Source organism: Micromesistius poutassou (assembly GCF_964030765.1).
Source record: "Micromesistius poutassou genome assembly, contig: SUPER_1_unloc_1, whole genome shotgun sequence".
Lineage (NCBI taxonomy): Eukaryota > Metazoa > Chordata > Actinopteri > Gadiformes > Gadidae > Micromesistius > Micromesistius poutassou.
In genome coordinates, this window is record NW_028180643.1 from 385,531 (window position 1) to 412,230 (window position 26,700).

Genomic DNA, 26,700 nt, shown 5'->3' on the forward strand with positions numbered 1-26,700 from the left:
TGCGAGATCGCGCTTTACCTCGAGGAAGCCGAGCCCTAAGTGGGCCGAAGGCGCCCCCCCACCGTCGTGGATGCTCACGCACGCCCTGCCCGCTTCCCCCTAGGCTGCGAGACCAAGACGCGCCTGCCTACCACGTGTCGGATGCCCTCGGTCTAGCTTGTGTCGAGACTCCTGTCACAGTCGGTCCCTCACAAGGATGTATCTAACTTTACGCTGGCAACGCATCGATCAACGCTGGGTTCACACCCAGACCACGAACACCACAAACAGATCAAGCGGACGAAACCTCTGTAACACAGCCTCGCTCCCCGCATCAAAGTCACAACACCCAGCCCTTTGTATGATGCGCTACTCACAGTGTGGGCGGCTGGGAGAGCGGGTCCTCCGCCGGTGGGGGGGGGGGGGGGATCGCCTTCGTAAGGACCGAGTCGAAACTGAGGGTCTAATCGCCTACTACACAACGTAGTCAGGTAGTTTTATTCAGAAGTTACAATTTGTAATAATCCCAAAAATAAAGAAATGAAAGAAAAATATAAAAAGCTATTTGCTACTCTGAGCGCGGGGGACAAAAAGGGAGAGGGATGTCAAAAAGTGAAGTGCCGTGTTTTCGTGTCTCGGTCTATTTATACTCTTTCTTAACGTTGTTCTGGTTCTAGCCGGTTCTAAGCAGTATATTGTATACAGAAGATTTTAAGAGTGTCTGGACGTCATTGAGGTCAAACCGCATCCTGCCCTGTACATCTTGATTCTAGGAAAGAGCCTGCATTTCTAAGTGTGGGACATGTTTCAGGTGGAACAGCTGCACAGCACAGTTTTTACATCCAACAGTCCAACAGTTCATTGCAGATATACAGCTAAAGTGATTATACAGGTTCTTTAACTGGCGTGGATACTTGATGTGCTGGCACATATTGCCTAAAGAAATGCACATATAAGATAATGTGGAATGATAGGCAGCAATGTCCATATGAGGGCGCATGGTCTGGACAGCAAGGTAGAAGCAATGTTCATCAAAAGGGGCACATGATCTGGATAGCAGAGTGCGTTCTCAGGTGCCTCCTGGGGAGCACCACAGTATGTATGTATGTATGTATGTGTGTATGTGTGTGTCCGCGTGTTTGTGAGTGAGTGAGTGAGTGAGTGAGTGAGTGCGTGCGTGAGTGCGTGTCTGGGCCTGCCCGCCATTTTTTTTTTCTACAACCGACACAGAGACACTGATCCCCTCACTAACGTAAACCCAGGGAGGAGGTCCTCCTGGGTGAAGGTGGACCTGAAGGTGTAGATGTGTGTCAGTGTGTCTGAGGACCCTCCTACACCTGGGGACACTCTGTAGAAGGACAGAGTGCCAGCAGGCCGGTCCAGATACACTCCTACTCTGTTGGAGCCAGGGGGGGGGAGATGTATGACTGTCTCTCTACCGATGTAGTAGGCAGCGTAAACACCATCCTCACAATAAAGAGTCCAGGACTTGTTGTTCTCTCCAAGCTCGCTGTCATCACCCCCTCCTCTCCTTGTGATTCCTCTGTAGGTCACTCCTATAACAACACGTCTTTCCCACTCTACCTCCCAGTAACAGCGACCAGTCAGAGCCTCTCTACACAACACCTGGTACAGGGAGTCAAATCTCTCTGGGTGATCCGGATATGACTGGTCCTCTCCAACCCGCGTCACCTTTCTGTTGTCCTCAGACAGAGAGAGTCGTCTGTGGGCTGTGTTTGGGTCCAGTGTGAGTTCACAGGCATCTGACGGGAGAACAAGACATGATTAGCTGCTTGATTCAGACTCTTTTTCGCTGATCGCTCTCTCTTTTTCAAACATTAACATATAGGAAGACAAAAAAAATATCCTGTGATAGGTACGATAGTGGAATCATGTGCTGTAGATTTTCTAAGCAATAGTGCATGTTGTGTTTAAGATAATTAAAGTTAAAATTGATTGGAAATCCCATGTGTGTGTGAGTGGCTGTGCCAATCAAAACATTGAAACCAAGACAAATGTATGAAGTCCCTCAATAATTACACTACAGAAACATATAATACATCAAAATGTTCGGCATGATGAGCTTATTACTCACTGAAATATCTAAATAATACTTGTAACACCTTCCAAGATATTCAACTTTTGGGTTTCCCAATACACACACATTGCAATCAACCTTCAAAGGGACACCTATGTAAACAACAGACTGAACGAGCTGAGCTCACATACAGGCTGGAGATGAACTAATGAACCATATAACTGACATACATATATATACTCACACAGTTCATACAGATACATACATATGTAAAAAGACATATGTACACATACGTACACATATATATATACATACATATATATACACACACACATATATATATATACATATATATATATATATACATACATACACACACACACACACACACACACACATATATATATACACATACATACATACATACATACACACACACACACACACACACACACACACACACATATATATATATGAAAACATCAACAACAAACATCTCTCCTTGGATCCAGATCTTACCAAAGACAAGCAGCTCAGCGGTGTGATTGGCCGTGCCAGCGCTGTTGCTCGCCATGTAGGAGACCGTGTTTACGCCAGACCTCACCCCTCTGACGAAGAGGAATCCCCTCTCCACCCAGGCCTCCGATTGGTCGTCTGTGCCGTTCCTCTCCAGGGGCCTGCCGTTGTGCAGCCACTTGACGGTGGGCTCCGGCGTGCCGCCGGCATCGCAGGTGTAGCGGGCCGTTTGGCCCACAGGCAACACCTGGGTAGAGGAGTGGAACTTTGTGATGCTGGGGGCCTCCTCCTCCTCCGTGGGCATCACTGACCCTGAATAAACCAGAAGGAGAGGAGTGAACGTTTACAACACGTATCTAGAGATGCACCATCAGACACTCCCTTCACTCTCTCCTAATACAGGTCCACAGTAGACCACAATAGAAACCTGACTTTAGTAGCCCACAGTAGAAACATGACCTTAGTAGACCACAATAGAGACATAACCTTAGTAGACCACAATAGAAACCTGCTCTCAGTAGACCACAATAGAAACCTGCCCTCAGTAGACCACAATAGAAACCTGCCCTCAGACCTAAACACACCCAACCACCTTTCCACTCATAAATAGTATATTTACTGTGTCTACGGCACAGAGAACAGAAAGGAGGAACCGTTCTCCACTCATGAACACAAACAAAGGACCCTTTGTTTGTGTTCCCTCTACGGACCCTCTTTGTTCAGCTCAGCCTCCAGATGATCCAGGTCCACGGCCTTCTCACAGATCCAGTGGTGCAGTCTGTCACACGGTTGTCTGGACCAGCTGCCCTCCCCTGCTACGACACAGTCTTCTGCTCCGCCGTCATCACCTGGTTTAGCGCGTCTCAAACTGAGAACCAGGAGGAGGAGACAGTGGAGGTCACTCTGTCACTCTCAGAGAAGAGATGCTGCTGAACAGAGTCATCAGCCTTACCTTGAGGTCATGGGGGTACCATCCACCCACTTGAAGGTCCCCTTTGTGTCTCTACTGCTCAGTCCAATCCAGGAAGGTCAGATCATTCTGCTGACAAACGCCTGTTTCCAACGGTAATAGCATCTGTTGTCATAACAACACAGCTGACTGAAGGTTAAATGGACCACACACACACACGCTCACACACACCTGTTCTTCTCTGCTGTTGATAACCACCAGGTCTGCGTTTCTCTGCAGACAGTCTTCTCTACTGGCCTTCCAGCTCTTCTTAGTAGTAGACATAAGGTAGAAACTCTGGTCGTAAAACATCCAGCCCTGAAGCGCCAATTCATCTGTTGATGGTCAAATAGAATCCTTAACAAACACACAACTGCTCATCACACTGTCGTCATGACTGACACACAACCCTGAGATCTGACCTTAACAGACCACAATAGAAGCACGACCTTAGTAGACGACAATAGAAAAATGTCTTTAGTAGACCACATTTATTTGGTGGTAGTTTAACGCAGTCTATGCTCTGTTAGCCTGACAATATAAAATGTGAAGTTATAATGAAGAGGGGATGTTCAAACATAAATGACAAAAGCAGAGGGTATTTTTGAAAGAATGTATAATAAGGTGATTGATTTAATAACTTGGATAAAACCCTCACCGAGTTCATCCAGTAAGCGCTCTCTCCCCTCCCTCGAAGGTGACGGTGTGTCTAGGACAGGACAGAGGAGTACAGAAGGAATGAGCTCTAAAACAGAACGACATTGTCTGTAAACATCACAGGACCCACAGCCAACCACACAGAGTCCATCCCCCCTGAGAGAGAACATGACTTTGTTATTAATACTAATTATCATTATCGTTGCTATTGTAACAATCATTCATATTATTAACACTGATTCTAACTAAAACAATAATGATCATTATCATTGCTATAATTACATCATTAATATGATTATAACTGTTATTATTCTACCTAGTCCGCGTTGCGCTCAACCTCTAGTTGTACTTAAACCCATAGTTATAATGTGGAAACCCTGGTCGATAATGGAACACATTTCTGAGCGCATAATATAATAACATTTTGCCTATAATGTTACAACGGATAACATATTGGTTCACCGATTACATAATGAACGTCTTGAAACGTGTGTGTTCGTGCACGTGTGTGTGGTGCGTGCTGGTGTGCGTTTGCACGTGCTGTGTGTGTGTCTGTGTGCATGCGTGCGTTTGCGCGTGCAGTGCGTGTGTGTGTGCGTTTATGCATGCTGTGTGTGTGTGTGTGTGTGTGTGTGTGTGTGCTGCAGGCTGCTTGGCACATGCGCGTTGACCAAGTGTGCCGAGTAACTTGTCCGACAGGCCTGCTGTTACAGAGTAGTAAGATCATTAATATTATTAACACTGATTCGAACTAAAACAACAATTATCATTATCATTGCTATTATTACAAACTTTAACATTATTAACACAGATTCTAACTAAAACAATAATTATCATTATCATTGCTATTAATACAAACATTAATATTATTAACACTGATTCTAACTAAAACTACAATTATCATTATCATTGCTATTATTACAAACATTAATATTATTAACACTGATTCTAACTAAAACAACAATTATCATTAGGGGTCCTACGGAATCCGTAGGAACCCTATTGTATTCGTTAGTATTATTTATTTATTTTTTTTCCTGACTTTTTGGCTCCAAAAGTTATAGAAATTGGCAGGCTTGTAGAACTCGTAAAGTTAGTAAAGAAACCAAAAGATGGGCCAGAATAACATAGGTGGCGCTATAACAAGGCCTTGAAGTTCAGGACTTCAACAGGCTGCCATTACCACTAGGAAGGTGAAATTTGTATGAAACTTGGTATACATGCACCATTTGTCATGATGAACAACTTTCACATTGCAACCCGTATGGTCAGACCATTGGGATATAGTGCAGTGACCACAACTTGACCAAACACTCACACATGAACTCCTTTGGTGCTGAAAGTGGGAAAAGCTCCAAACTTGGGTCACTGTGGGACCCAAGTTCACTGTGGGACTATAGTGTGATCAAATAATAGCAATAAGGCAAAAGACAGCAGAGATATGTATTTTAAAGTGAAATACGTGCATATGTATACAGCTCTACAACATGTTTAAACAGCTCCAACATTGCATCCAAAACACCTAGGCCCAGCTGTTGAATGTGGCTATTAAGAGGAGATTCCATAGTATAACCATGCCAAATTTGAAGACTATATCTGAAAAAACAACCAAAAAACATTGGTTTCAAGTTCTCCCTTCTGAACCATGGCGTCACTACAATGCAGGATGGGCCTTAAAGGGGTACACACGTTATTTCGCAAACATCCGTTTGACAGTGGATTTTGACACAGTAGGCGTCGCAGGCTAAACAAGGGCAGTGGGTGAATTGGGAGGGAGTGGAGAAGAAGAAGATAAAGTGGAGAGATCTATGGAGCATGGAGGCTAGCAGGATCAGATTTATGATAGGTGCCACTTATGATGTTCTCCCATCTCCCCAGAACTTAAATCAGTGGTTTGGTGAGGATGAGTCATGCACACTATGTTCCTGTGTGTGCAGCCTCCGCCATATCCTATCAGGGTGCAAGGTAAGTCTCTCCCAGGGGCGCTATACGTGGCGTCATGATCAGGTATTGAAATGTTTGGCAGAGGCTGTTGATGTTAAAAGGAGAGAAGCTAATTCAGCAGCCGCTAGTAAAGAGGGTAGGCAAATTAACTTTGTGCGTTAGGGGGAGAAGGCTAGATCATTTAGAGGCAGGCATAGAGTCGGGCAGCTAAGTAATGGAGGAGCCTGGGAATTGAAGGCGGACCTTATTCAGCAGGTTGTTGTGCCTCCACACATCGTTAGCACTCGGCTAAGACCAGATATGCTATTGTGGTCAGACTCAGAGAAGATTGTTTATTTTATTGAGCTTACAGTTCCTTGGGAAGACAGAGTTGAAGTAGCCAATGAGCTTAAGAAAGTGAAGTATGCTGAGATGGCTGGAGAGGCAGCACAGCGAGGCTGGACTACGCGACTAAGGCCTATTGAAGTCGGTGTGCAGGGGTTCATGGCTAGATCTGCTGTTAGCTTGCTGACTGAACTGGGTATTTGTGGACGAAGTCTGAGGCAGGCGGTTAGTAACATGTCCGTGGCAGCAGAACGAACAAGTGAATGGCTGTGGATAAGAAGAAAACATACGTCCTGGGGTTACCAAGCTAAGGTAAGCTAGATGTGCTAACGTGTGCTATTGTGCTAACGTTTGTTTGGTCAGGGTTAGCGGTAGGGCTAGGGGTACGATGCAGGAAAGAGCGTTTAGATGCATTAAATGTGGCAATGTGGTGGCAGCATTGAGGGGGATGAATCCAGGACGCTGGTTTCATTGTTAAGCCTTCAGGAGGTGTCGTGGGCCTAACTTAACGAAACATCTGTGAAAGAGGGTGCCCACTTGATAACCCCAATGATATTCTGCTTACTGCATACTGCTGTATTTACTGCTGCTAGTTGGGCTAGTTGCCGCGTGTTTTTCACCTTTGGTTGGTAGCTTAGTAGCCAGTGTGCTTATAAGGTTGCTTTGGTCAGGGGGGCATTGTCACTACCTGGAGCTTGCACTTAAACGGAGCCTGGGTCTGTTGAAGGTGGCATTGCTGTTTTTAGGCTGCGATAGCCATAGGATAGGATAGGTACATTGTATTTTATTTATTTATTTATTTTTCTTTTCTTTTCACCTTTGGTTGGTAGTTTGGTAGCCAGCGTGCTTGTAAGGTTGGTCTGGACAGGGGCCTCTGAATATGTGTTTTCCTTGGATTTTGGCACAAGGGATTATAACATCTGATCCTGTGTATTAATGAAATAGAAACATGGTTGGTGATTGTTTTGATATGTTAACTGCCGGAAAACCAGTTTTTAAGGCATACCAATGCATATTACCATACCAACCAAGCTCACCATACCTCCACGTAGGAAAGAATTTCTCAAAATATACTCCAATCTGCCTTGGCAGTCTATTGTCATACTGTCGGTCATACTGTCATATTGTCGTTCATACAGTCATAGAGTCATACGGTCATACTGTCGTTCATACAGTCATACAGTCATACTGTCGTTCATACAGTCATATGGTCATACTGTTGGTTATACAGTCATACTGTTGGTCATACAGTCATGCTGTCTGTCATACTGTCATACTGTTGGTCATACTGTCATACTGTCGGTCACACGGTCATGTGAGAATGTGAAAATCCCTTCTCACTGTCTCTCCCCTCACATCATATTTAATGTGGTATTTGGACTTCTGGAGCACTAGGGGGCAGAATGTTAACCCAGCCTTGGCCAGGGAAGTTCCCCTTGTTATTGGTATGGCCCAATCAGTCCACCTGGGACTGATTGGCTTATTTAAGTGGAGTCTCATTGTGTGGCAGAGGGGGAAGGTGCTGGCTTGACAAGAGGCCAGTACTAGAGCACATGGTATTGGTGGCTAGGCTGGTGGCTGTCATACAGTAGGACCCCTTTATTGTTGCTCGCAACTATATTTATCATTGCTATTATTACAATCATTTATATTATTAACACTGATTCTACCAAAAACAATAATTATCATTATCATTGCTATTATTACAAACATTAATATTATTAACACTAACTAAAATAATAATTATCATTGCTATTACAACAATCATTAATATGATTATAACTGTTATGATTGTCATTCTATTCAGGATGCTATGATTCAGACTCACTGAAGCGCAGGGAGATGAGGAGAATACTCAACAGTCCAATGCTCACAACGACAGTGATGTGAAACCAGAGCTGTTCAGAGGGGTGTTCCACAAAGCCGGTTTTATCACTTACCCAGCTAAGTTAACCCAGGGTTAGCGGCAACCCTAGGTTTTCCGTTCCAAAATGAACACGGTATGTAAGTTGCTATAGAAACATATGCTCTCAATCAAACCTGGTCGGAGCAGGTTTTGCGCAGGTTAAGTTTGGAAGATAACCCGGTTTTGCTCAGAGTAGGCTATTTAAACCCGCGTTTATCGCAGCTTTTACGTGTTCACCTATTGATATCGGAGCTGTGACATTTTTTAATTGTAATATTCCCTAGCGATTCATTTTTATTGTAATACTCTCACTTAGCCATCTAGTAGCACCAAGCATAGTTTAGAGGTAATTTCCCCTCCTAATCGCCTGAGGGCAGCACTGAACACATTTGACAAAGTTACAAAACATTTACACTAGGGGCAGCAACGGACACACCTGGGATACATAAACTCAGACTCCGCCTTTGCAGAGCCAGAATCTCTCAGCGGCGTATCTTCCTGCATGCTAAGCTCTGAGACGCTCCGCGCGTGTTATTTACGATCCCTCTCCTTTTGTTTCATAGACGATAGACAATAGACCAAAAACCTTAACCAAATAAAGTGAGTTAAAAGCGATCCTGTCTCGGCGGCCTTTCCTGGACCAAAATCCACAACAATTTGGTGACCCTGACGTGAATTATCCAAGGAAAGGCGGACCTGGGCTGACCGAGCCGATCGAACACGAGGATCTGATCTTCCCTGCCACGGGCCCAATAAAATAAGGTAAGCAGAACCTATTGTCGCAAAGACTAATTCTGCATAGATTAGTTATAGGAACTTTAGGTGGCAGAGGTAATCAGTATTCGTTTTCGTGAAAGCTCCGTTATTCCGGTCCATAGTCATTACAATTAAGCCGAAGTAAAGATGAACGATCGCTGATAACTCCGATTGGGAATTAATTATAAACAATGATTTAGTCGCCATTATAAGACTAAACCGAGGAAACAAAGGGCCAGAATTGTATATATGTTTGTCTAAATGTGATACCCGACGGGGTTTTAGAGGTGATCTGTATAAAGGATTTGTTAAGTTTTCGACGTGTCCGCGTTTTGACCGGGACGCAGTAGCCTACTGATGAGCTAAATTGTTATCCAAGTTGTATTGAACAGTTCGTTGAGACCCCGAAGCTGGAAAGAGTGTTCAGAGCATTGTCGAGTCGGCAATAACGTGGTGTTATTAGGCCCAGAAGACTAGAATGGGAGTCCACACGTGGTGGTGTCTCTAGGTCCCATGAAACAAAGACAATCTATATGGAATACAGTTCTCGTCGTGTCGGTGGCCATGTTAACGCATTTTTTTAATGGCGATTATGGTCGACCACATGGTGAAAGCCTTGTTTAAGCATTGGGGGATGAGAGACATTGTCCTAAAGATGCCTATCACACCTAGACAAGCTTCAAAGGAGATCACCATTTGGTTAACAAAGAGAACACCCGCCCCCCCCCTTCTCTCCCTCTCTCTCCCCCCTCTCTCCCTCTCTCCCCCCCCCTTCTCTCCCTCTCTCCCTCTCTCTCTCTCCCTCTCTCCCCCCCTCTCTCTCTCCCTCTCTCCCCCCCCTCTCTCTCCCCTCTCTCCCTCTCTCTCCCTCTCTCTCCCCCCCCTTCTCTCCCTCTCTCCCCGTCTGTCTGTCTGTCCCGCTCTGTCTCTCGCATTTTGAGCATGGCAAATGCTCATGGCTCAATCAATGAATGTTCCCTTCATTATTGTGTTCTTGCTTGAGAACCGTTGACTGGGCCTTCAGCTGGCTGGATGTGTTATCGGGCTGATAGAGCTTCAGGCCAACTCGGGGAACCATCTACCTATCCCCCCAACTCTCTCTCTCTCTCTCCCTCTCTCCCCCCCCTCTCTCTCCCTCTCTCTCTCTCCCTCTCTCCCCCCCCCCCTCTCTCTCTCTCCCCCTCTCCCCCCCCTCTCTCTCTCCCTCTCTCTCCCCCCTCTCTCCCTCTCTCTCCCCCCCCCCTTCTCTCCCTCTCTCCCCCCTCTGTCTGTCTGTCTGTCTGTCTGTCTGTCTGTCTGTCTGTCTGTCTGTCTGTCTGTCTCTCGCATTCTGAGCATGGCAAATGCGCATGGCTCAATCAGTGAATGTTCCCTTCATTATTGTGTTCTTGCTTGAGAACCGTTGGCTGGGCCTTCAGCTGGCTGGATGTCTTACCGGGCTGAAAGGGCTGCATGACCAGGGTGTCACAAGAAGGCCAACTCGGGGAACCATCTACCTATCCCCCAACTCTCTCTCTCTCTCTCTCCCTCTCTCCCCCCCCCCTCTCTCCCTCTCTCTCTCTCCCTCTCTCCCCCCCCCTCTCTCTCTCTCCCTCTCCCCCCCCCTCTCTCTCTCTCCCTCTCTCCCCCCCCCCCTCTCTCTCTCTCCCTCTCTCCCCCCCCCTCTCTCTCCCTCTCTCTCCCCCCCTCTCTCCCCCCCCCTCTCTCTCTCTCCCTCTCTCCCCCCCCTCTCTCTCTCCCTCTCTCCCCCCCCTCTCTCTCTCCCTCTCTCTCCCCCCTCTCTCCCTCTCTCTCCCCCCCCTTCTGTCTGTCTGTCTGTCTGTCTGTCTGTCTGTCTGTCTGTCTGTCTCTCGCATTCTGAGCATGGCAAATGCGCATGGCTCAATCAGTGAATGTTCCCTTCATTATTGTGTTCTTGCTTGAGAACCGTTGGCTGGGCCTTCAGCTGGCTGGATGTCTTACCGGGCTGAAAGGGCTGCATGACCAGGGTGTCACAAGAAGGCCAACTCGGGGAACCATCTACCTATCCCCCCAACTCTCTCTCTCTCTCTCTCTCCCTCTCCCCCCCCCCTTCTCTCTCTCTCTCTCTCTCTCTCTCTCTCTCTCTCTCTCTCTCTCTCTCTCTCTCTTCTCCCCCCCCCCTCTCTCTCTATCCCTCCCCCAACACCCTCACCCTCTCAGTAACTGTATCACATACTATCTCTCACACACACAGACTATCTCACACATATACGTACAGGCTTAAACACACTAACAGAAACACTCTGTCTCACACACACACCCACACAAACTGTCACACACACTCAGTGTGTTTTTACTACTAAATAATTATATTTCTTTTTACCACATTATGTACATAGGATGTAAGAGGTATTCATGCATTGGAGACCTTCGTTATATGTGAAGCCGTAAGTCTGGTTGTCACACTGAGTCCGACTGCTGAAGTGTACTGACTCACGTGTTGCTTGTTGTCGTGCGGTGAACGGGGGGCGTTCAAGGACCGTCGGAAAGTTGATTTGTTTTTGTTTTAGAAAACAGCCTAGTGACGCCACTGCCACACACTGCATCCACACAATACACAGCTGCACAGTGCTCCGACATCTTGTGTCGGATCTGCTTCTACATTGGTCAGCGCACATGTTACGACGGCACATGACGCGGCCGCAAGCCGGCGCGAGGTCCCGTTCATCACTGCGCGCAGTTTTAATTATATTTCTTTTTACCACATTATGTACATAGGATGTAAGAGGTACTCATGCATTGGAGACCTTCGTTATATGTGAAGCCGTAGAATTGATTTACGATGGATTGATTGATTTGTGTTTTTTGTGGATTTACCCCATTATGTACATACGACAGAATAGGTCTACTTGCATTTATCCACATGTAGTGGAGACCTCCGTTATTATTGAACCATGAAGAAATTTATGGAGGATGAAACTGTATGAAACTGGATCCCTACTGTCAAAGATACCTTCATTATATGTGGAAGCCGTAGAATTGAGTTATGGTGGATTTATTAATGTTCGATGTATTTGTTTTTGAACTGGACATTTTTTAAATGATCTATGTTATTAAAGTTGTGATAAGAAGTTGGCTGGAACCCAGAGGGCCTGAGAGGATTGCTCGGGGGTTGTTCAGTAAGATGATGTGATCAGTGTGATGTTTGTTCACAGATAGACAAACAGACAAACCGACTAGAGGTTGAGAATATTGTATCGATTAGATGTTGACCAACGGAAAACTAGATAAATATAATAATAATATTTTTGTAATGGTATAGATAGATAAGGGACTTGAATAACTAGGAAACTGTTTTGGAAATAATAATGAACAGGTTTGATACTCATGTAACTATAAGAACGTAAAGATGAAACCAGGTTTTACTTTATTAGAATAAGTCATATGCACGTTTGATGTGGTATGCAGGAGGTAGAAGTGTGACAAAGGATAGACAATATTAAATACAAACAATATGTAGCATAAATAAAGATCAGGTCATCCGATTTAGATAGTTGGGTTAAAAAAGAGACAATTGAATAGAATGATAGAGCATTAATTGTGATTATGAATAACGGTCAAAGCAAAATATTCGTCTACTATTGAAGATGCAAATCTTAATAATGCAAATCTTAATATTGTAATTTTTTTTCATGGGCAAACAATAAGGTGAAATAAAGCTGCAAACAGCATTTTACAGTGCCAAACCTGAGCCGACAAATAAACGATCAAACCATTTTTTGCATTTTTGGACTGTTGCAATAGCGCCAACTTTAGACTGATTTAGACACAATTTGGACAGTTTCATCTTGACCCATGTACCTTTGACTATCCCAGGTTTGATGGTGATTGGGTTAAGTTAACCCTGACTTTTGACGTTAAATTTTGACAATTTTTGAGGATTTTGAGCCTCTAGCAGCCATGTTGTTTGGCCAATCACTTTCATTTCACTTAGCTGGAACTTTGGGCCCAACAGCCACGAAGTTGGTCCCGCTCAAAGCAAACATTGTGTCTATGAGCTGTGGTGTTTTTTGTGACAGGCCACACCCATTTCGATGCCACGCCGTATTTGTAAATATGTTGACTTTATCTTGTTCAGAATTTGACTTTTGCATTGGAGTCAAGATCATAGGAGTCCAACTTGATGTTGATAAGAGCATTTAACTATTTTTTTGTTTTAAACCACGCCTCTTTTAGAAGTCAATGGCTCATGGGTGCTTTAAACTTTATTGTACAGACTCATGCGGCAAATCTAGGAACCGCAAGTCATAAGTTCTTGAGGCATATTTGTCCAGCCTGAGGATATGCACGTGTGAACAAAGTTTCATGAGTATAGGTCAAACCAGCTACGAAATATGCTTGTGCAAAGTTTGCATTTTTGGGCAGTTAGTATAACGCCACCTTTGGGCCAATCAGTGTAATATTTGCTCTCTGTTAATCTTGGGTCAACCTCTACAGGTCTAGTAAATTTCATAAAAAGCGTGCGAGCGGTTTAGACTGTGTAATGCAAACGGGGCGGAATAATAATAATAAAACTAACAATTACAATAGGTTCCTCGCACTTTGTGCTTGGCACCTAATAAACGTCCATGCTAATAATCGCCCACCCTACTGCCCAGAGGAACACTTTTCGTTCTCCCTGATTGTCTGTGTAAATATTTGCTCTGTACACCTAAGATCCATCATGCACACTAACAGTGATACTTAGTTATTAAACCAGCATTTTTACCCATGTCCCTGTCTCTTCTAAGAGATAGGAAGAGACAGAGACACCGTTAAATATTATCTACAGATTATCGTCAGAGTAAACATTTTCAAAATCAGCTACTAACCCATTGGTGTTTATTTTTGGATTGTGTTATTTTTTGTAATGTACATATTAGTTTGCAACTGTTTCTATTTTTTGTGGGAAATTTGAGTCCCCTCTCTTTTTTTCCTATTCGGCAAGTGGTTCCCCTAAGAGGGTTAAAATCCGCCATGACGGTGTTGAATTTAGACGTGTAGGAATCTGGAATAACCAGAAAAGATTATTGAAAACCTGAAATCGGTCAGTTCGACTTATATGGTTCGAACTTGTAAATATGTGTTTAGTTATGATGAATATTATTTTTTGTGGTGTACGATTGTCCATGTGTTGAAAACCTGAAATCGGTCAGTTCGACTTATATGGTTCGAACTTGTAAATATGTGTTTAGTTATGATGAACATTATTTTTTGTGGTGTACGATTGTCCATGTGTTTTTGTTTTTAAGATTGTTGTTTTTAAGATTTTTAAGATTGTTTTTAAGATTTTGTCTCCCACTAAGAAGTGGGACAAGGGTACTTCTGGGGGTTATCGATTTATGACCCCAGGTGCGGCCAAAAATGTTTAGTCAGAAAAAAGAGACACGCAGAGAAACAAAGGGCCCAACCCAGAGGTAGTAAATCAGAGGAGAAAAACTTTAGAAGATCACAGAAGGTGAGAAAAGCACCAAATGGTGTTTCAGGTGTAAACTCTTTTCTAGTAAAGGGACACCATGATCAATACGTCCCATGGTAATCGCAGAATTTAGGGGTTATTATCTAGACTCCATAACGTGAACAATTAGCATATAAAGTTGTCCATAGCACACACACCGCTCGTCCACAGAAGTCCAGGGGTCAACCAGCGCTGGGGACTCTTAGAGTTCAGGGAAAATCCTCTCTCACCAATCTGAGCAGAAGGACCCGCCCCAAAAGGACTCGGGGACGGCGGAGTTAATGCACAGTTCAACATATCACAAATATCATTGATATCACATAAAAAAAAAAAAAAAAAGGGTAATAGGAAAAGTCACACTGGAAAGGATAATTGAATAAAAATGGGTATGACAATTATGAGACTGAAATACATATAATAAAAAGTAAATCTAAAACTGTACAAGTAGAATTACTTGTCAATTAAAATCTAGAATCATGGTCGAGTAACTGCTATCTGTTAGGAAGTGATCCTACATGCTATGTTCTCAATTTCAATTATCATTTAATGCTCATGGAGTTAACTTGGAGTTAACCATGAGCAAGGAGGGAAGTAGTGAGACTAATCAAACTTTTGACTCAATTGAATTGTGTAGAACAATACCACTAACACTAATGAGTTCTCACATGCAAGCTAACAGAATGACTCATCTAACCTCGCATGAAATATTTACTGGTTGATCCATGCCTTCAACTTCATTTCAAGGATCCCATAAGGGACTTCCGTTAAAGCAATTATATAGAATTAAGAACAATATGTTTGACGACTAACTGCTGTACATGAGTTTGTATTCCAACAAGAGAAAAGCAGAACCTCAAAGCCAGACGAGAACCCACCAAGGGGAGTGGAGCCGGGTGACCAGATCTACCTAAGGGTTTTCAAGAACAAACCCAGGAGAGAAAGACCATACAAAGTCATCAGAGCAACGCCAACAGCCATCCAGGTGGAAGGAAGCACCACATGGACCCGATAGACCCGGAGAATACAACGGAAGAGAATCAGCCGTGGCGACCCGTTCCGCCTGTTGCTGAGGGGTTGACACTGTAACCGTGGAGCCTTCCCTTCTGGAAGGTTAGACGCAGAGGTGTAGAAGAACGACCCCAAGAGGCATAGAGGCACGGGCGCCACACACAGACGATGGCTGATACCACCTCCGCCCAATGCACAAGCTCTCTCTCTCTCTCTCTCTCTCTCTCTCTCTCTCTCTCTCTCTCTCTCTCTCTCTCTCTCTCTCTCTCTCTCTCTCTCACAGTCACCAGACTCACACACTCTCACTCTCTCACACACTCTCTCTCTCTCACAGTCACCAGACTCACACACTCCCTCTCTCTCACAGTCACCAGACTCACACACTCCCTCTCTCTCTCAGTCACCAGACTCACACACTCCCTCTCTCTCTCAGTCACCAGACTCACACACTCCCTCTCTCTCTCAGTCACCAGACTCACACACAGTCTCTCTCTCTCCCTCCCCCCTCACACACAGTCACCAGACTCACACACTCCCTCTCTCTCACAGTCACCAGACTCACACACTCCCTCTCTCTCTCAGTCACCAGACTCACACACTCCCTCTCTCTCTCAGTCACCAGACTCACACACAGTCTCTCTCTCTCCCTCCCCCCTCACACACAGTCACCAGACTCACACACAGTCTCTCTCTCTCTCTCTCTCTCTCTCCCCTCACACACAGTCACCAGACTCACACACAGTCTCTCTCTCTCCCTCCCCCCTCACACACAGTCACCAGACACACACACACAGTCTCTCTCTCTCTCTCTGTCACCAAACTCACACACAGTCTCTCTCTCTCTCTCAGTCACCAAACTCACACACAGTCTCTCTCTCTCTCTCAGTCACCAGACTCACACACAGTCTCTCTCTCTCACACACACACCAGACTCACACACAGTCTCTCTCTCTCACACACACACCAGACTCACACACAGTCTCTCTCTCTCACACACACAGGCTCCCTCTCTCACACACACAGTCTCACACACAGTCACCAGCCTCACACAGTCTCTCTCTCTCACATACAGGCTCCCTCTCACACAGTCACCAGCCTCACACAGTCATTGTCACACACACAAAAGACGATGACTGATACCACCTCCAGATGCATGGGATCCGTCCGGACCCCAATGCACAAAGATGCAACAATAACGGAAGTAACCACGTTGGCATACTTGTTACGGAATAACAACAATATTTTAACTTGATTTGCCATTTAAAGGACTGCAGACAAAGTGAAGACTCATTCTACAAGGCTGAGAAATATCTGTGTATATCAACTGAGCCTACAATATACTACCGCGGCCCCAGTGCCTTCAAGGTATGAAAGCAGACGTCATAGTTCACACATCCTGGGTACAAGGAGGGATACTATCCCTGTGCAAGCAGATAAATGGGAAGTAGAAACAGGGGGACATAATGTAAATATACGGTTAAAATGGTTGAATTACACGGCACAAGCTCAGGGAAAGACCGACTGTATGATCTGCGCTGAAGGACGACCCACTCTAACCACAGCTCCCGCTAGGATTACCCTGTTTAACTCAAAAGAAGGGTTTGCATGTTTACTAGAACTATTTGTAGACGGCCACATCACTGGGTGTATGACTAATGTAAAAGGCTTATTAGATATTATGTATCCTGAGACCCTAATTAGGGCTATACCCCCCAGCTTCGAAGTTAATCTTACTCCTGGCTACCATTGCATCCAAAGTAATGGCATAGGTAAGAAAGTGGGGTCCCTTCCTCCTGAAGTATGTAACACCACTAGAGTGATAGATCTGTTATCTAATATGACTCATGCTCATAGTGACATATGGTGGTTCTGCGGAGGACAAATCATCAGAGGGTTCTCCCCATAAATTTCTCTGGAACATGCGCTGTAATTCAACTTGTAATGCCTATCTATATTTTACCAGATAGCGAAGATGTTATGAATCTCAAAATATGGAAGAATAGAGACTTCCCAAATTTTATTCGCCAGAAACGAACACTGAAACCGGTCCCAGGAAGTTTTGATAAAATATTTACATAGACTCCATAGGTGTGCCCCGAGGCGTCCCCGACGAACATAAAGCTCGCAATCAAGTAATAGCAGGATTTGAATCTGTTTTTGTTTGGTGGGCCACCATTAATAAAAATGTTGATTGGATAAACTATATATATTATAACCAACAGCGGTTTGTCAACCATACCACCGAGGTGATTAGGGGAATATCAGAACAATTAGATGCTACCTCTCGTATGGCCTATCAAAACCAGTTAGCATTGGACATGTGGACGGCTGAGCAAGGAGGGGTGTGCCAGATGATAGGAACAGCATGTTGTACTTATATCCCCAATAACGCAGCTCCAGATGGGTCAGTGTCCAGAACGCTGGCAGGCCTACAGGCCCTCAGATTAGAGTGGGCGGAGAACTCGGGCATCACTAACCCTATCACCGGGTGGATGGAGAACATACTTGGTAAATGGATGGGTCCAATTCACTCAGTCTTCATGATGGGAATAGTAGCAATGACCGTGTTAGTTGTTATTTGTTGTTGTTGCATTCCTTGCATACAAGGACTACTGAATCGGTTGATCACCACAGCAGTGAGTACTCCAAGACTGCCAGATGTCTTACAGGCTTATGTAGGAATCGAACCTACTCCGGAGACAATGAGTGAACAGCAACCCGAAGGGCCCGATGTGATCAGATTAAATTACATAGAATAGTCCCCGGTCCCCAGAAGTTATGTGCATGTATCTAAGAGAAGCCATATACCTGGTTTACTTGAATGAGGAAACATTGAACAAACCCATGAGAGTCATGTTTACTATTACAAAATGTTGTTTAGATTTAAATGTAAAATGTCCAAAACTCTACATACATAAAGCTCACTGAGCCATTCAAACCTATGCATACTCTAAGGAAAATTAAAAATTGTGTTACTCTTTATGTTCAGTAGATTTTCATACATGCTGAAAAAATTGTGTTATTTTTTATGTTCAGTAGATTTTCCATACATGCTGAAAAAATTGTGTTACTTTTTGTTATGTTCAGTAGATTTTCAATACTTACTGAAAATTTTTTTTGTTTGTTTTGTTTTGTTTTTGTTATATTCGGTAAATTTTCAATGCATACTGAAAGGGTATAAATTCTGTGTTATGACAAACAAGTGAATTTAAAAAAAAAAAAAAGGGTTTAACCATTTACCTATGCTGTTCAATTTTTTGTAATGTTGAAAGTATGTGAATTTAATTTTGTTTTATGCCTAGAAGTGTTTTGACAAAGTTTCCATTGATGAATACATATGTGCCTTTATGATTATGCCTTTATGACCATATGACGTACTGATTGTATTGTGTAGTGTTGATTATGTTGATGATTGTTCCATGGTAACCAACCCATGGGTATGTACATATTTTCTCTTTTGCTTTTTACTCTTGTTTTTATTTTAATTTTATATATGCTGTTGGTAATATTAGTGGTTTGTAGAATGGTCATCTGAGATGACCAAGGAGGGAATTGTGACATTTTTTAATTGTAATATTCCCTAGCGATTCATTTTTATTGTAATACTCTCACTTAGCCATCTAGTAGCACCAAGCATAGTTTAGAGGTAATTTCCCCTCCTAATCGCCTGAGGGCAGCACTGAACACATTTGACAAAGTTACAAAACATTTACACTAGGGGCAGCAACGGACACACCTGGGATACATAAACTCAGACTCCGCCTTTGCAGAGCCAGAATCTCTCAGCGGCGTATCTTCCTGCATGCTAAGCTCTGAGACGCTCCGCGCGTGTTATTTACGATCCCTCTCCTTTTGTTTCATAGACGATAGACAATAGACCAAAAACCTTAACCAAATAAAGTGAGTTAAAAGCGATCCTGTCTCGGCGGCCTTTCCTGGACCAAAATCCACAACAGAGCGCAAATAATTAGTGCAATTCACAGAGAGATTAATTAGACCACGGCACGACATATTGTCCTTTCCGGATGACTTTTTGCTGGAGAGATATAGTTTTTCACGTGATTCTTTGATATATTTAAATAGCCTTCTCCAACCCTACATTGCAAATGTTACCAATCGTGGATCTGCCCTCAGTTCACTACAAACAATTTGCATAGCTTTCTGTTTTTTTTGCGACGGGTAGCTTTTTGTACAGTGTAGGAGATGCTGAGCACATAGGCAAAGGTACCGTCTGCCGCTCAGTGCGTCTGTCTTGCGCTGAAGCGGTTGTTGCATAACTTCATCGTTTTTCCAGGCCATAAACACACGAGACGCATTAAAATGGAGTTTCACCAACTTGCAGGTCAGCATTATCTACTTTAAGTGTTCCCAAATGGCTCCGAAATTATCCTTGTTGATTTTCATCTGGGTGTTATATTTCAGGATTTCCTAATGTAATTGGGTGCATTGATGGCACACATCCAATGTGAGCAATACATTTCAACAGGGTGCGTTGCATTATGAACATATCATAGACCTCATATAATTGTTGTGCTTGTGCAAGATAGCTCAAAGTTTGTATTTGATCGCAGGGCAATTCGATGGGGATCTCCTAGGAGATCGAGGGTATCAATGCCTCCCGACGCTCATCACCCCGTACCCTAATCCCGCTCCTGGACCACAGACAACATTTAACCTGGCACACAGCAGAACCCGCATTAAGATTGAAAATACATTCGGGATATTGAAGTCCAGATTCCAATGCCTACGTGGACTAAGAGTTTGTCCGGAACGGCCATGCGATGTAATTGTTGCATGCGCCGTCCTCCACAATATAGCTACTCTGCGCAAAGAGATGCCTCCCCACTTTACCCGTTCCTCGAGGAGGAACACATTCGCAAATGTTTGTAAGGGCTGACAAAGGATGCGAGACCACATTTGCAGAAATCATTTAAATAAAAATAAATAAAAAAACACTTTTCTTCCATCATTTTTATTCTTTAGTTGCTGAGGGAGGAAAAAGAATAATTAGTACCTTGATCGGTAAAATATGCGGCCCGTTTCGCCATTTTGATCAGGATTTCCATGATCCATACATCACGTCTTTATAGGTTTGCCGTGAACGTGCACAACCCTGTGTTAACCAACCCCGTGTTGATTGAACTAATTCATAACCGGTGCTGTGGAACCGACAGCTCTGGGTTAGTCGGCACAGGATCAAACAACCTAGAGTTCAGCGTTAACTCTGTTTGTTAAACCTCCGTTCTTGGAACACCCCTCAGGAGTAGGACACACACACACACACACACACACACACACACACACACACACACACACACGGTCACTTTGGCTAAAAAACGTTTTCGAAACATAAAGCTTAAATGTATGCAGATGGATTATTTATTTTAAATCCTCTAAAAAGGGCGCCAACCAAATCTTCTCCTCCCGGTCCAAAGACGTGTCCTCAGGTTCCTCAGAGAGTCCAGGGTCCGGTTCAGAGATGGTGACCATGGTTACTCTCTGATGGCTTCCACTGCTTCTGAACTTAGCCTTCTTCTTTGCTCCATCAGCTGGAAAAAACACATCACGTGTTTTAATTCTCAATTACGTGTTGCAAAATGTTTTTCCTTCAACGCTTATCTGATGTCTTCATTTGACACACAGACTCACTGATGCACTCAAGCGCACACACACGACACAGAGTATGTTCATACATATATTCATACTGCGTGGCTATCATTTACAGTCCAGACAGTCTCCTTACGGTCTGCAGAATCCCTCCCCGTCTAGAAGAAACACCTGAAGACCTCTACTGAGAACACCTCAGTAAGTGATGACTGCTACTGTGGCTCTGGTGTTGAGTTTAGAACACACTGAAGCACAACAAGTACTGGTCTCTAGCATACATGTTATTATTCCCTCATTATTGATATATACTAGGGGTGTGATCGGGTACACGTGTACACGTGTAACCGGTTAGTAAATCATAACCGTTAAGGAAAAATCAGTAAACGAAAACTGAAAAAAAATAATAATCAAAATCAAAATTAACATGTACTATTTATTTAGAGATTAATAAAGCTACAAATGTTCTACTTTGACAACGATAATGCGCTAAGAAATGCATGTGATAAATGTTGGGTAATTGACCACCGTGCATTACGTCATGTAACACGTAAGTTTCACTCCCCCCCCTTTCCGCCATGTTGGAAGGTACGCCCCTCCGAGTGCAGCTGAGCTTTGCGTTATTGTTGACACGGTAGCTGCTAGCAGAGGAGGTTGTTGAAATTCTGTACTGTTTTAACAATGCCTGGAAATAACTGCTGCGTTAAAAACTGCTTCAATGTGGGTTACAGTTTGTCAACCCATACATAAAGAGAATCTCAGCCCATTTCTTGCTCTCCGATCGTAAATACAAATACATGAGATTCGAACACAAGACGGAACACCACACACGGACAATCTTGTCCGATAATTGCCCGCTGCAGGGCCGTGGAGGTAGAACTAGAGCGACTCGTCAACAGTGAAGATGGATCAGCGTCTTTTGACAGCAGTGGTTTCCGCGGTGCTTATGCTTACATAATATCAGAGAATATCCGCGTCAGTTCGGCCGCGGCGCAATTAATGAATAAAGATCATAAACTGAATGGCTGTGCAAGTGTTGTGAGACACGGCTGCGAACCGGCAACTTAAAACAAAGTAGTGCCGGTTTGGTTCCGTGCCGCTGCCGTATCCAGTGGAATAGCAATAGCTACATTGACTATAATGGTTTCTAATGTCTTCTTGTGTTCTCTGCATTTTCACTAGGACCCTTTTCCTTCGCCTTATTCTTCTCCATTTATTTCTATCTCGTAATGTCTCCTGCGTCTCTATGTTGCGTATTTCCTCATGTCTCTATGCCGCTCTGACAACGTTGCCCCTGGCAACCGATAGCCGTGGATGCCATCATGGCGGACGGGCTCAAACCCCTCCCCTCCCCTTCCCAAAAATCACGTGACTCCTCATTCTCAATAGCGCGACTGCGGTCCACTTAAAAAAAAAAATTAAAAAAAAAACGGTTAACCGTGTACACGAAAAAAAAGGGGTCGTGTAACCGTTCACACCCCTAATATATACACACGCATAGTTAGAGTAATACACACAGTAATACACACGTACACACATAGTAATCGAGGGGAGACAACATGTGGCCTGCGTGTCACCAGTCTTTCACAACGGCACACGCAGAAAATATGAGGATGTGTATTGTGGGATAGTTTGACATATGTTCATGTTAATGACAAACTTGATATAATTATGTTAAATCATAAGTACACCTGATATCACTTCAGTTAAATGAGTAGCCATTATTAAAACACAAAATTGTTGATGAAATAAACCACTGTCACTCTAATGTCACGTTGCACTACCAGTAATAATAAGTAATGAAGAAACTAAACTTGTGTTCTACTCCCTAAAGTTACTCTGCACTCTGTTCCACGTACATAACAAACAGATATCATGAAACACAATTACTTGAGATCAATAGTCCGTAACTCACGGGCGTAGTCACAAGTCAAGTAAGGTAACAAAAAAAAGGGTTTTGTCTAGAACACACACATGTTGTTATTTAGGAGAATTAATCTGTCTCTACAGTCGCTGGTTCATCAGGTCGGTCACTCTAAATTAAAACGTTTGCTAAACGTGAATCTAAAATGCATGCAGATGAAAACATTGTTTACTGGATTACTTATTTTAAATCCTCTAAAAAGGGCACCTACCAAATCTTGTCTTCCTGGTCTCCTCCCGGTCCAAAGACATGTCCTCAGGTTCCTCAGAGGGTCCAGGGTCCGGTTCAGCGATGGTGTCCATGGTTCCTCTCTGACAGCTTCCACTGGTTCTGCTCTTACGATTCAGCTCCACTATTTCAGCTGGAGAAACCACGTCACAGGTTTTAATTCTGACCAATCATAAGCTTGCAATCTGATATTATCAGTGTTGCTAAATGTTTGTGTGTGTGTGTGTGTGTGTGTGTGTGTGTGTGTGTGTGTGTGTGTGTGTGTGTGTGTGTGTGTGTGTGTGTGTGTGGTCTAAAAGCAGTGTGGGTTGTTCCAGTAGCTGATGTTAACTTTAATGCGTATAATTTCTGTGAAGCCTATCTCTTCTACTCCCTGGGAATTAACGTCCATACAAACCACTTTTATGTTGATCCTCGATCATTCATGTTTATAATATTTTAATGTTCTTTTATTGATTTTCCACGACCTGTTTTTGTATTTATTTAGGTCAAATAAAACCCCTCTTTGTCAGAACTCTGCTGTGCTGCTGTTTTCTCACTCAAAAACATACCGAGCATTATGGTGGATTTCCCATCATGTTAAAAGACATTGTGGAGTGTGTGTGTGGTGGATGGTTGAAGCAGCCTCACCTGGCCCGTCACACTGATTCTGGGGCTGGGGGGGGGGGGGGGCTGCACACCTGTGACCAATCACAGGTGTGTGTGCAATGATTTTGTAATTGCTAGGTTCTCCTTTTTTTGTGAAAGTATTTTATTAAAGTTAAACTTTAATAAAATTCAGGAATTGAATACTTTCTATGGTGACACTGTTTGGATGCTTTCAACTGTTTTTTTTCTCTGAATTCTGTGTTCTGTGTTCACAAAAATAAATAATTATTAAGTAAAAATAAATGTACTTATCCAAGAGACAAGGCCTCAAAAAAAAAGTTCAGGTTGCAGACACACACACACACGCGCGCACACGCACACACACACACAAACCTTTGCTGTTGTGCAAGCTGTGATGGGCTCTTGCAGACCAACACTATTCTCAGTTCAGTCCATACTCATTTCATTTAAAGTAAAATATTCATAAGCCAGGGCAACATGTCTGTGTTCGGCTGTATGGCTCTGCTGTATGGCTCACCGAACCAGATAATCTGAACTAGATCTATTCAACAAGCTATTTTGTTTTGCAAGAGAACTATCACCATTACCCTTTATAATAAGACTCAAATAGTTATTGGAACAAAGGATAATAAATAATCAAGCTGTTGACAACTCTTTTATTTATTATAACGCCCGTATTCCACCGGGGACGTAAGCGCCGCGGAACGGCTGTGCCGCGGTCACCGCTGCTGATCGCTGCCACTCTAATCAATGAAACCATCCCCTCCGGGCGCGCCGCGGAGCATCTCAGCAGCGTCCCAGGAGCGGCGCACCGCGCCGCAGCGCTATCTTTACGCAGCACTTCTATTTTGACGCGAGCTGTTGCTGAACCGCGTCAATTTCCACAGAGCAGATCGAGCCGGGCAGGAAGTGAAATAATAAAAGCCATAGAGCACCCGGTCAATTTTCAAAATAAAACACAATACTCCGCTCATGTAGCCTATACAACTTCACATCAACATTATGTCATGACCGGTGGCACCAGGTCAGCAGTCAATCAATCAGAGGGTCGGCAACATGGACGACGAGAGACTTATTATCTAAGTGGAGCAACATAAAATCATTTACGAAATCAATCATCCTTTTTATAAAGACAATGTGAGAAAGGATTTCCTTTATCCACACAGTTAAAACGTTCAGGATTATCGCGTGATCTCGTGATCTCGCATGAATACGGCTGGCTCGCAAGGCAGCGCGCGCTGCCGTTACGCGCCCGGTGGGGATTGACGCAGGGCACAGGACGCAGCCGTTCCGCGACACAGCCGTTCCGCGGCGCTTACGTCCCCGGTGGAATACGGGCGTAAGGCTTATATAGTTATAGTAATGAACAACTTTTTTATCTTCTGATCTTCATTTCCTCCTTTGCACCGCTGCGTCTCCAGCTACAGGACGCGACACCCTGAGTCTTCTTATCTGTGGTCTGTGTGTGTGTGCCTGTGCGTAGTCTTGTGTTTTTTTCCATGTCATCAGAATTATAATTATTATTATATAGAATTAATAATTATAGAATGTATTTTACAATATGTTCTCAGCCAGGGCAACACGTCTGTATTTGGCGGGACGGCTCTGTGGGGGAAGCTCCACGGCCGTCCGAGCAGCCTTGAAACACCACATCCCCATCAGGTCAATTAGTTTAGAACGCCCTCGACCACAGATCTGAAGGGCTTCACAGGCCGCTTCTTAAAGGAGAGAGAGAGAGAGAGAGAGAGAGAGAGAGAGAGAGAGAGAGAGAGAGAGAGAGAGAGAGAGAGAGAGAGAGAGAGATTCTTGTACGCTACACCTCGTGCAAATTTTTATTGCATAATCAATTATTTAAAACAGCTCCGATGCCATTGGTTACCATTGGTTAGAATTGACTGTCAATCAACACACTTCACAAATAGTTACTGAAGAAATACACTCCTCGATGTCAAAGTTCTTATTTAATGACAAAGATGAAGAAGCCCTGCAGCAATACAAAATAACAACATAAGCTACAACCAGTAATTCCTACAAGCACATGTCTATCATAAATATATTCAGGAACTTGACCAACTATAGTAATCAAGAATGACTTACATGAATGATGTTAACAGCTTAATATGCTCTGTAACAGGAACGTCTGTAATGCTGGCAAACACAATACGGTCGACTCCTAACTCCGGAAGCGGTCTGTAATCCAATACTATCCCCTAGTGGCCGGTGGTAAACTCTGGTTACGTTGAAGTACGATGAAAATGTAAATATATATAAAACAATTACATAGGTGTATATATATATAGGCCTAGTAACATATTTAACACATGCAGTTTTATGTTTGTGTGTGTGTGTGTGTGTCCGACGCATCTCCAATCAAAGCGAGTTTAAATGGACCTCTGAAGAATAAGTTCCGCCTCCGAGGCTCCAGTTCCCTCGGTCAAATGTCTATGTGAGATAACGTGGGTTTTTTGAATGATCGTACATAACAAACTCTGTAGGTCATGAAGAAGTAAAAGCTGCATCACGTTTTGAACTACACACTTTTTCCATCTAGTTCCAACTGGGTTTTTGGATTGTCGGTGCCGGATGCGTGCGCATGCACAGCCACTGTGGCTGGGAGCGCATCCGTTCTGCTATCGGCTCTAAGGGCTCTCGGTGTGAGGCTAACCCAAACACGGCCGCTAGCCACCGCAAGGCTAACCCAAACACGGCCGCTAGCCACCTCTCAGCCAAGCTAACCCGAACATGGCACCGCAAGGCTAACCCAAACACAGCCGCTAGCCACCGCACCGTGAGGCTAACC

At 43.9% G+C, this 26,700-nt stretch overlaps 1 pseudogene across 1 annotated transcript; it reads right to left on the minus strand.

The window, feature by feature from the left end:
• Nucleotides 1–1,194: 1,194 nt before the first annotated feature.
• Nucleotides 1,195–23,365, minus strand: LOC311338026 (annotated as a pseudogene). The gene is made up of 9 exons (XR_014684111.1): nt 23,275–23,365; nt 20,942–21,084; nt 8,236–8,305; nt 4,141–4,191; nt 3,675–3,817; nt 3,486–3,586; nt 3,244–3,401; nt 2,537–2,845; nt 1,195–1,742 (listed from the first exon to the last, which is right to left on the minus strand). The product of XR_014684111.1 is annotated as an uncharacterized misc_RNA (transcript).
• Nucleotides 23,366–26,700: the final 3,335 nt, after the last annotated feature.